General features: G+C 42.7%; 1 protein-coding gene across 3 annotated transcripts in view; it reads right to left on the bottom strand.

Annotated features, from left to right (window-relative positions):
* The window catches only part of atp2b1a (ATPase plasma membrane Ca2+ transporting 1a), a 34,382-nt gene extending 31,443 nt beyond the window's left edge, over positions 1-2,939 (bottom strand). For all 3 annotated transcript variants that reach the window (XM_030113707.1, XM_030113710.1, XM_030113708.1), the window contains exon 1: positions 2,812-2,939. The gene's annotated coding sequence lies outside the window, so the exon portion shown is untranslated. The remainder of the gene's footprint in view (positions 1-2,811) is intronic.
* Between the last annotated feature and the right edge of the window lie 6,541 nt (positions 2,940-9,480).

A 9,480-nucleotide genomic window follows, 5' to 3' on the forward strand; every position in this document is an offset into this window, starting at 1 on the left:
AAACTTCTACTGTAATTACAACCATTAGCTTCACAGAAACAATAAAACTACTTTAAAAGCCTGAGAACTTGACTCCTCAAGACTGAAAACTATCAGGCAGCATCTGCTGCAAAGTAAAAACACTAAATTACTTAAATATTAGGAGGGGTTTTTTTTATTTCTGATGTAAATAGTTCCATTACAGCCTTGTTGCTCCACCGAAAACCATCAAAGGAAACCTATTGAGGTCACTTGTTTGTATTTACTGCTCAGTTCAGCAAAATTAGATTGATCATGAATGACTCAAGCACCATGTAACCTCAAACTATTTAACCTTTTAATCAACCCAAAAAAGAAGCAAAGTAGGCAAAACTGCACTGCAAGTCAATAAGATCATAAATGTATTCTCCTTAATATGTCAAAAACAGACTATATTTAGCTTTTCGTATTGGTTAACATGAACCTCGATGTCACCTCAGATCGATAATGTTCAAGTGGCACCCTACTAAAATAATGCTTTGTGATATTTTCACAGACAGTAATTGATGCCATCCATGATATAATTTCCTTTGTGAAGCTCTACTGACATCTTGTCAGGCAGCTGTTAGACGAACGTGATGAGTTACGGACAGATTTGGCGGCCAAGAGCAGTCTAGAAGAAAGTATACTGTATTACTTCGGTCTTTTCCACATATGAGAGATTAACATAACCTCCACTCTGCAGTACGACGAATGAAACAAATCTGTACCACATAAAAAGGTGACGACAGGCTTTAGGTCTACTAGTGAAAGTAGGGAAAACGAAACCTGCCTGAGGTCACATACAGAAAGAGATCAAGCTATTATGCGCATAAATGTTTTTTATTACTTCGAATTTCAAAAACTAAATCTAACAAGTACCTATACTTTTTATAAGAATGAACAGTACTGTAGAGTCAACCATTATGGCAAGATTGTATAACAAGGAATAAGAAAGGATATTTTTGTCATTCTTGAGTGACAGCAACAGTCTGAGTTCAAAGGGCTGAGACAGAGCAACAGATTATGTTACTGTTGATTTCAGTGAATCATTAAACAAATGTTGCCTTACTGTATGTTAAGCTGCACAGACATTCTGATAAATTAGTCTTTCGAGAAGACAAATGTTTTTAAAAAGGAAAGAGTTGAGATTCCAAACTGAGACTGAATTACATCAAAATATCACAGCATCTGGCAAATACTCTGCAGCACGAGCAAGGCATTGTGGCCTGGTTGTCATTACATTATGTAATAAGATAATGACTAAGGTGGCACACATGTTCAATCAATTACACCAATTTACCTCAAGCTTAATTTTATGTTCAAAATGCATTCAGATGAATCTACTATGCAGATTGCGATCCTTTGCGAAGTTAAACCCAGGAAGGCAGTGCTGGCTCTGCAGCAAACCCTGTGCCATTTAATTGGATAAGGAGTGATCCCTTCAAGTGGACACTAAAAAGGTGCTCAGCTGGCTGTATGAGACACTAACCTAGAAACTTGCAGGTAATATGGAAATTAGTGTTAAGACTGTCCTCCTTAAAAGAATAGGGGAAGTGTAGCGTTTGCATGCAAATGATCAGACAGTGAATGCAGAGCTTTAGAAATACGGTTGTATGGAAATGGTAATCCAAAGCAGCATGATGCATTCAAGGTCTGTCTTTTTTTTTTCTCTCTCTTCCTGAATGTCAGTTTTCATCCGGCATTATTCGTCGGGAAAGTACAGGGTTTATTCCCGGTGTGCATTAGCTACCGTAAAAAAAACAGCTAGTACACTGAGGAGTTCCGGTAAATGTGGTGGAGGTCAGTTTATGTCTCAGAAGGTTCACATTACTGCCAAGTGATGTGTTCAGACTATAGCGGTGAGGGGGTGACACGAACAGAAGGGGAAACCGAATTAGCCATAACACCGGCAGATGATATTCCCTGAAGGGCTGTTTAACTTTGACAGCACGGGGGGGAAATATTACCGGCAACTTACATTAAATTAAAGCAAAACACTGCGTGTACTCTGTCGTGACAGGCAAAAAAAATGAGAGAGAATTGATTACAAGGTGTCTCCTTTAGCGACTCGTTGGGCTAACGAGGTTAGAGTTCAATATTTTGACATTTACTCCACAAACGTTAGCTTAGTGACACTATCTTATCTCCGCGTTAAGCGGACTGAATGGCATGCCACCGTGTAACTGTGGAATTTCAATGAATGAGTGAAATAAATGGCAACTTTCTCCAAAACGACACGCGGAGTACAAATATATACATATGTATAAACGTGTAAAACGCCTTACATAGAGGAGAGACTGTGCTGAGACTGCTGTCCACCGGAGACGGGGTGAAAAAACAACGTACCGGGGCTAACGTGCACCGTTAGCCAACTAGCTCCCATGCGTTAGCTTATGCTGATTGTAAAGAGGGGGAATTACACAAAAGCTTATTCCAACAGATTTGTCAAGTAGAAAAAACTTAGCCCAAAGCGATGCACGTGTCTAAGCAAACTGGGAACGTGTAAATAAAATCTGGCAGCATCCCGGCTGGTGGGCTACCTGGGCTGGAAAACGAGACGCCCCGATGTCAGTATCTATCAAAGATATAACGCTAGCTTACGACGTTAGCTCGGTATACTGCTAACTACCCACAAGCGACTGGCCCTTCGCTGATCACTGCACAGACACACACACACACACTGACACACACAAAATGAAGACTTCACCGGGAAAGGATTTATATGCACTCTCCAAACCACTCACAGACACGCATTCCCTGTGCGAGGGTTAGTTGCGTTAAGCAGAGGAAAACATATCCAAAGATACTTACTCCGTTCTCTGAAGAGCACCCCAGGTCCCTTTCTCTCTGTAACTCCCCCTCAGTCTCACCAAAGACTAGACTCTCTCCCCCGATCTGAGGTAAAATCCCGCCCACTTGCGCTGTCACAACCACAACCAAAGTCTCCAGCCCGAACCGTCAAGATGGTTACCGCACCCCTCCCTCTGAAACCCGCAGAAACCTGCTCGGCCGGCGGGGAAAACCGTATGACACACGAGCGCAACAGCCACGTTCAGGGGAATTCAATAAATGTCCGTTTATTAAGGAACACATATGTTAGTAGTTCCACTCTGCAAGGATACACTGTGGGTCAATTATACCTAAATTATTAAAGAAATAGTGAAATACATATGTTATTATTGAAGCTACCATCACGAATCTCACAACTGAATGTGCTATAAGAGGCATTCGGTGCGATGTGAGTTAAAGGAAGCAGAAATATACAGCGTTTCAACGTGAGTCTGGCGAACAAGGAATCGCGTGGAGGGGAATCATCTCGCCTCATCCTGCTCGTTTCTGTCACAACACCGCCGGGAACATGTGATGCACGTCAAAAGGAGGATGGGTACGGACCGCTGGTGTGGATTCCCATTGGCTTAGCCAGCATATCAGTCGCCTATGGAAACGGTTACGTCATGATCTCCTACTACTCCCTCTCTGCCCCTGTGTCGCTTTATAATAACAGGATTATTCAACAGTCCCCCCCTCTCGCTCTCCATCATATGATGCTGCCTGCAGAACAGTATCCTCCGCACCGAAGCCCCTCTGCACGGCCGCCGCTGTCCGGCTGCTTGAACTCCACCTCGGCTACAACAAGACTCTTCCCCCGGCGCCTAATCAAACCTGACGTCATTCTTTCCATGACGTCGCGCGGGGCTTTTTTTCCCCCCTTCCCCAGGATTCAATGCTTGTATTATTCGCAATTCTCCACTCCTGTAGAGGAGTCACACACTCTGCAGTCAGCTGCTCCACTGCAGGGCACAACTGTCAGTGAAATGCAAAGTTCAGCACTGCGGGGCAATGCGAGCACAAGTCCGTCTCTGCGCAGGAGATCCAACTGCAGCACACGCTCACTGGACACAGGAGGCACGGACAGACGTGCAGCAAAAGTCAATCTATGCTGCAAGACATATGTGTGGATCTGTGAGTGACACTTAGGAAAAATATATAAATGTGTGACACAGAATCCTCAATATTCCAAAAAAGAGAACACTTTGGTACAGCTTTAAGATACTGAAATGATTCTTGATACTTGGCTTCACACATTCTGCACATCACAAATCACACCGACACAAGCAACACAGGCATTTACTGTGAAACGTCAGTGAATTTATTGTCATATAAGTTTTGTTTTATTTTCTTCATTTGCACTGTGAGAGGAGCAGCTGTACAATTGCTTTGCACATTGATGATGATAGTAAAGGTTTTCTGTTTCTGTTTCTTAGCATATTGAAAGTATGTCTCATTTGCATTGATAAGATGATATAAACAATAACTATAGTCCAGTGCATTGTTGTTTGTTGGTGCTCTCCCTGCCCTTCATATTGGACCAGAGGTTTGGCCTTTCAGTGGGACGATATAAAGACGAATGGGCACAGTTAATCTGACAGATGGGGTCCTGTGAAGGAGTCGCTCTCATGCATTCCTCAGTGACACCACTCAAAATCAGTGGACTGTAGTTCATTGCCATCTCACAGCTTGCTTGGCTGAGTAGCCTGACCCCATCCTCACCAAGTTGTCTATGTTGGAATTGGCACAATATAAATAAACCTCAATTCATGTGAAATGTGTACGTCTTTGTACCTCACAACGTCACAGTTTTACATTGAGGCTTATTTTATAATTTTGATTTATTTCCATAATACAAACATCAAATTTAGTACGGTAATAACGTGTTTTAAAAGGAAAATTAGCAGTTTGATATTTCTTTTATTGCCATGCTTTCACCTCAAAAAATTAGGTCAAAAAAAAAAAACTTCCCTGACCCTCGGAATTTTGGAGGTTGCCTCCATGTTGTCTTCATGATGTTTTATTAAATCTAAAAATTTAATTAATCCACAATTAATTACACAAAAGTATTCAAAAACCTCCAGAATGAATTAATCATTGAAATAAGGTATCTTCTGTGTAGAAAATCAAAATACAACACCAAAATAATATCTCTCATTTCAAGATTCACTTGAGAACTGAATCAAAAATGAAATGAAACACTTTTCAGAATTAGTGTCCTTTTTTTCTTAGGAAATCCAGTTTTAGGGAAATAGCTGGGAGGCTTTTTCCAGTGTAAACAATAAATCAGCGGCCTCACAAAGATGCTACTTAAATCAAGTTTTCAATCAGAGCTTGTGAAAAAAACCAACCATACTGTCAAGAAACTGTGCTTTTACAAATGTCTTTATCTGGAGCTTTACGACCTATAGGTGGACTCTATAATGTAAAGGTTCAGTCATGGTTGATGATAAACTCAACACAGCCCAGGCTGAGGTCAAACATCTTTGTAATATACTTGCTGTCTTGGCATAATGGGATTTATCATTAACACAAGCCCTGAGCACACAGACGCGTGCACTTTTCCAGATTTGTAAACGGGGGCAAAAGTTTAACGGGTTTATGCTTACGCGCAGCACAAAAGTTGGAAAATGTCACTTCAGAATGTTTGAGTTTGGTCGAGGTCAAGGGGGAAGAACAGTGATCTGGAAGGAAAGAGGAAGACAGAAAGCACTCGAAAAAAACGAGTTGACGTATGTAGGACTTGTGCAATCATTTGGTCCTTTTTTCCTATGAGATTTGAATGTGCAACATAAGGAACAATCACAACATATAGATAGATGGAAAGATGGCATCCGTCCTTATGTCATTACATTTTTGACTGTCAATGCTCAGCTTGAAACCTCAAACTTGTACTGTAGCACCAGCACTGTACCAGTTGTACGTTATCATTTGGACTTGGTTGAACCATCACCACCAAACACGCCGCCACTCTGCAGGCTCTCAAACTCTGAAGTGCTAAAGCAGAGACGAGATCTATTTTTACATCTGCAGTTTTTTCCAGTTCACTATCAGTGGTTTTGGTGGATTCATGAGTGGCAGCCTGCAGCGTGTTGGCCGACCCAGAGCAGATGTCCCTTTAAACGTGACACGGATTCTGCCCGTTTCTTTCTCTCAGTCCATCAGTGTGCTCCTCCAACTTGATCTCACTGGTTCAGCTGTGGCAGAGGCCGGGAGATCTCAAGAAAAAAACTCTCATAGAGTGAAAAAGGCTTGAGATATTCAGAACGGCAATGATTAGCTGGCTTTTGTTGCCTTTATCTGTATGCATTCAATGAGTCTGACTCAGTCTGAAGGTAATCTATTTTTTTTTTAAACAATAAGCCCCTGTTTACAGTTTTTGTGATACCTGCAAACTAATCAGCTGATTCTTTCATTTTACTTTTGCTTTAAACAGGCACACATCATTGATTGCGTACAAATGCACTTAAGTGTTCACACAGATGATTTCAGAGAAAGCCATTAGGGGAAGTCATAAAAGATTTAAGACGGGACAGAATCCTTCATGCAAAACCCTGTGACAACATTTTCCTTCCAGCCTGTGGCTGATGGCTGCGCTGCCTATTCTAAATTTGTCAGAAAATAAAGAGGAATTCTGTCTTGTGTCATCACAGCCTGTTTGTGCAGTTTGAAGCACTTAATCTCGGTTTCAATCCATTTAAACACTCAGGGACCGCAGAAGTGAGCATGACGGTGAGGCCCCACGTGGAATGTCTTTAAGCTGTATACACAACAATCTGGGAAGTGTTCGGGCTTCTGCTTCGTTAATGGGCGCGGTGAATTATTTACCCCTGGAAATTAAAAGGGAGCGACCACACGTGTCTACAGAAGCAGCTGAGCACTCCTGTTTGAGAGCAGAAAATCTCACCCCAAAAGGTCCCGCTTCATGTGGATATTACACCTCAGCAAATACTCAAACGCTCAGAAAACCATGTGGAGTTTTTCATTTTGGGAGACCAATCATTTTCCCCACAGCTGTTGTCTGAGTCTTAATGTTGACTCAGTTTTCTCGGTGGAAACTTGCCATATGCTCTGGAGCATCTTGTGAACTACAGTAAATGTCAAGTGTCATTAGCATTTGTGCATGCTAATGTGTTGTTCACGCTGTCTGAGTAAGCATTAATGATGAGGCACGCCAAAACTCTCCCAAAAGGGGATGTTGCCTTCAGGGCAACTTTTGCTTTTATAACAAACACTCTCGAAACAGAACCACGTTATTAATTAAGGTCGAAGGAGAACACATGGTTTCGCAGAGGGAGAAGTTCAGGGCAATGTCAGAACAAAAAGATGAAAAAAAAAAAAAAAAGTTGGAGAAAATGTCGCAAGGGAAAATAAAGAAAGTACTGGTAACTGTGTGTGTATTTGCTCATCCCAACATAGAACTTTAATTACAGGGGTAGAAGATCTACACACCATGAGACAAGATAACTTGACTAATAATTGCAGGTTAAGTCAAAAAGTGGCACCGCATGAACGTGTCTGCTGCTCCAACTGAGAGGAGCTCAGTTGCAGACTCGGCATCTTATCAGAGTTTCAGATAGCACGCTGCCACGAACTGATGGAGACATTTGCAGGACTAACAAAGCACGATGGAAAAGCCAAAGGGAATGGAAAACGGAGCCACAGAAACATTATCAGTTATTTCCTAAACATTTGTCCTTTCTAAATCAACATATGACTGCGCCTAAAGGGCGCACCAGTAGATCATGTGCCTCTCAAGCCGATGCAAGTGGAAAATGTGAATGTGAAGATGTCTCATTAGTCTCCTTGCACAACAAGGCCGCTATCAGTCCGGACACGCTGTATGAATATTGCTTCCTTTGGTCAACTGATCTTTCTACACCACTTTGAACGGACGCTGGATTTTCCACTGGCTCAGCACATTGGCAAAGAGTTAGACGTGGAGGGGTGGGGTGGAGAGGGGGGGGCTTCCTCCTTTTGAAGAGGAAGAGGGAAACAGTGTTGCATACTTCTGAGAAAGACTGCTGATCGAGGTTGATGATGTGTGAGAAGTTTCCAAATACACAACATTCTTCACAAGTCCAGTCCATTAAGCGATGCTCTGCTTGGATTTCTGAGTTTATACTGAATGTGTTGACGGGATTTCACCTGGCTGAGATCTGTGTTCAGAGGCCTCGCTCTCATGATAGACTGTTTAGACCAATTACTCAAATTGTGCAGTAGCTGTAATGAGACAAAGTTTATATTACCGATGGGCCTTGCACATTATAATAACAATCCCTCTTCGTCTAACACATTATTAGTCTGCCAGGATCACTGTAATCACAAATTCTGCTCAAATCCTCTGTCTAAACATGGACGTTACGTCTGCTGAAGGAGAACCCAGTTATATGATTAACATTCAGCCACTGCTGACTGACAGAAACAACCAGCGACACAGACCTGTGAATTATACCTGCCATGCAGGTGAACAGTTACGAGAAGATCCGGAGCGAGGCCTTGTGAAGTGGCCTCCCAGACAAAGAGCCCTTGTCCGAAGGTAAGCCGAGCGAGAGGTAGCGGCAAGGAGGGGTCTATCTTGCCCTGCGTTTGTGCATGTTTGTGTTTCCAGCTACCCCTGGAATTTACTGCAAGGCACTGGCAAGGGCAGCAACAGAGAGGTGAATGGCCTGCAGGATAGAGGCCAGAGTTGTTGGGAAAAAGTAGCAAAGGGGAAATGGAGAGAGAGAGAGAGAAGAAGGAGAACAGGCGGTTGTAGAAAAGGAAGAGAAAGATGGAGCAAACGCACAGAGACAAGGAGTTATTGTAAAAGGCAAAAAGTCAGCAAATAAATGAGAACTGGAAATAGAGATGGTAAAACAAAAGCTGTGTGTGCTGAGGAGGAGACAGTGGTCTTACTCAGCCCCTGAGCAAGCAGCACTGAGATTATCTGGCCAAGTTTCCACTCACAAACAATAATTCACCTCAAGTACCCATTGAGGCCAGACTCTGTAAGGACAGCGTCCCACCCAATATGAGGTTGTGTGAGTGGGAGCGTCTGTGTATGGTTATAGTACGCCATCGCCATATAAACTTATGCGTGTGTGAAGACAAGCCATAGAAGGGTGTTGGTGGGGATGCAGGGGAAGAGGCTGTGCCACTGCCCTCCAGGACATGTTTTCCATGGCCTGTTTTCCGTTGATATTTTCTGTATTTACATTTGGCCTAGTGGTGGAGCTGGATGGTGCATTTCATTCAGGCCAGTGAACATTCTACATGTCATAAAATGTAGGGCATATAAATAGTCTTGATTCAATTACCGCCAAGGCAGAGAAACCACCTGAGATTCCGCTTTTAGACTCGGCGCAGCGCTCATGGAAAACGCTGCCATCGTGATCTTGACAGGAATTAAAAGTGGAAAACAAAACTTATAGGACAAAAATACCGCGGAGTGTAACAGTAGCCGTGCTACTGTAGAAATGTTGACTGAGAGGAGAAATTACAAAAGTAAAGAAGCTTGAGTGTGTAACTAGATGATGGTAAGGGTGAGTTGACTTGCTGGCAGAGGTGACTTTGGATAAATTAATGGCAACAGGCAGTAATTAGGAATCATTTTCACTCTGCTTAGTTGTTCAGTTAGGCGTGGAGCCCGACAGCCCCATAAATCTGCTT

This window comes from Salarias fasciatus, chromosome 17 (genome assembly GCF_902148845.1).
Source record: "Salarias fasciatus chromosome 17, fSalaFa1.1, whole genome shotgun sequence".
Classification (NCBI taxonomy): domain Eukaryota; kingdom Metazoa; phylum Chordata; class Actinopteri; order Blenniiformes; family Blenniidae; genus Salarias; species Salarias fasciatus.